We start from the raw sequence: 3,028 nt of genomic DNA on the forward strand, positions 1-3,028 counted from the left end.
GAACGAAAGATAAGCGAACCGTAAAACAAATAAGTGACCAAGAGACAAGCTTGTACAAGAAGCCAGGGATTGTGACATCATCAAACCACAAGGTGTGGACAAGTGGGAGCATTATGACATGTGCAAGGTGACATAGGCATGACAAGAAAGGAAGGAGATGTGGTGACTTTTTAACCACACAAAATCAAGGGCAACTAGGTAATTTACTAAATCAAACACAAAAACAAGCCAACCAAGCCAAGCAAATCATTTTCATCAAAACACAAAAACCATTCTCTCATCCAAGCAAGCTTGCTCTCGGCTTTTACTATTACAAATGGAGGAGAAATTCAAAATCAAAGATCCAAGCTTCCTAAATTGGTGAGTTAATTCCCTAATCATCTTCATGCTTAGTTAGGACTATATCATGAGTTTAAGCCATTAATTCCTTCTCAATCTTCTTCATTTAATCAAAGAAGAAGATAATGAATAGTGTTTTCAAGTTTTTAACTTGAAATTTTTCTTGTTTTTCTTGAAGATCCAAGCATTCTTAAGACTTCTCAAAGCTTCTTAAGGCTTCCTAGCTCCTCCCACCACTCAAAGGAAGGTATACCATCTCCAAACCCTAGATTCCTATATATTATAAGATGATTTTGATTAGTAGGATGATATTGTAGCTTGTTGTTATGATTAGAGTTTGGGATTTGAAATGGTAGTGAAATGGAATGGTAAATATTGAGGTTTTGATGAAAAGAACTTAAGTATGATTAAAGTTAAGCTTAGGCATAAGTATGAATGATTAAATTGAATTGGTTGGGGTTGTTATGATGTGATAAGGATGGATGTTGGTTGTATGTTGGATTTGAGGTTGAATCGGGTTGTGATTGTGGGTTGATTGTGAGATGATTTGGAGTTGTTTAAAATTGGGTAATCGCGTAAACATAGCCGTCGTAACGTCCGATTTTCTTTGGACTGTTTTTGTGCATAACATTAGGACCCGAGAACCCCCTGCTAGATTATGACCACTGCCATGTTTAGATAGCTCATGTTACGAGCTTCGTTTTGATATGTAGTTCGTTCGATTCCGATGCACGGTTTAGGAGAAACGACCATTTCAAGTAACGGCGTTTCGCGAACGAAACTTTTCCCCTCGCCTTACTTTGAAACATAGGTTAAAGACCATAAAGGGTTAATTAATGTATGAAACATTTATGGTAAGTGTGTTAGGCAGTTGGTAAGACACTCGCGAAGGAATCGCTTTAAAACTCGTAAAGGTTAAATTATTAAAAATGGTGGAGCCGAGGATACCCGAGTGACTTAAGCAAATCAGTGAGCGCAAAACAAGCGTTAGAGTCTAAGTTAGTTAAAGTATAGATTTACAAGTGATTTTGGTTTAATTCCAACTTACTTGTTGTTTATAGGTTACCAGACTCGTCCCGAGCCTTTTATCACCCCAAGTCGCTCAGGCAAGTATTCTATCCGTTATACTGTTGTTGTGATGTATACATTTGTATATGCATGATCTTGCGATAAATGCATATTGGTTAATTAGCAAATGTTGCGATATATTGAAGCATGCTGATATGGTATATATATATGCATGCCTGTCTCATATTCTTGAGTTATATATCTGTTGGTTCAGTTGATAATACCTATGCTAGAGGATAGCGGTAACTTGCATATACCCTTAGTATAGGGACCCAAAGGTGAAAATATTTTCTAAAACCGGGAGTCGAGGATCCCGAGTAGATTTATATATATGGATATGGATATATATATATATATATATTTATATATATATATATGGTTATAGTTTTCCAAACTATTAATCGAATAAGGTTTATTCAATAACTTTAACTTTATTTTATTATTCAATATTATTTCGAATATAATTCGAAGGCGTATGACTCCTTTTATTTATTTATTTGAATATTATTTGAATATTCATTCGAGGACTTATGACTCCTTTTATTTTATTAATGAATATTATTTTGAATATTAATTCGAGGGCTTATGACCCTTTTATTTATTTATCTGAATATTATTTGAATATTCATTCGAGGGCTTATGACTCAGTTTATATTATTTATTGAATATTTTTGAATATTCATTTGAGGATCTATGACTCCGATTATTTGCTGAGATATATTCTTTATTTTATTAAAGAATAAGGTGTAAATAATCAAACTTATTTTCGATTATTCAAATAAAGATAGTACTTTTATATAAGTATATCTTTGGTTATTTAATATCCATTTCAAGTATAAGTTTTAATACTTCTACTTCGATTATTTTTATAAGGATTATCTTTATGAGAATATTATTTAAATAATAATATTCAGGCATTTTTCTAAATATACTGGGGACTGATTTACTTCATTAAATCAGCTTTACTCCAAACACTCTTTAAAGTGTTTTCGAGTCTTCAAAATAATTTTTAAAAGTTAGAGCGGATCCCAAAACTCATTTTTATATTTAAGATCTTCCTTTTTAAGGGGATTTAAATACTCGCTCAAAACCTGGGGAATCCGGCTCTGTGGTGTATTTTATATTCGCAACAAGGTTGCTGTTTTGATAAATGAATTGATTACTTACCCAATATTCGGGAAGTAAAATTCTTGGAACAAGTTAATCCATTAACAGGCATCGCCTGGGAAATATCGGTGAGTTTTCCTTTCCAACTAGATACGACTTCTTGGTGAAGCCGTATCAACAAGTTTCTACTTGGGGAAAGGGGGAACGAGCTTTACGTTTCAGAGTCATGGATTTCATCTGAACTAGGAGTGGCATAAGTGGCCGAGTAGCACCGGCCCAGCCTTATTATATTGGCCCAAATGGCCTGGAAGTTCCGCTAAGGCGGTCCATTCCTTAGGAGTTCAGTGTTCGGTTGACAAGTAAATCCGACAGGTTCTCCTCTACATGTAGAAAATGGTGGGGTTGCACTACTACGACTGATCATCGTAAGTGGTCTTCCTGGCGCGGCAAACTCCCGTAATGAGTTCATCATCCAATTGGATATTTCTGCAACACTACCCAGAGCATTTCGATA

This window comes from Apium graveolens, chromosome 3 (genome assembly GCF_009905375.1).
Source record: "Apium graveolens cultivar Ventura chromosome 3, ASM990537v1, whole genome shotgun sequence".
NCBI lineage: Eukaryota > Viridiplantae > Streptophyta > Magnoliopsida > Apiales > Apiaceae > Apium > Apium graveolens.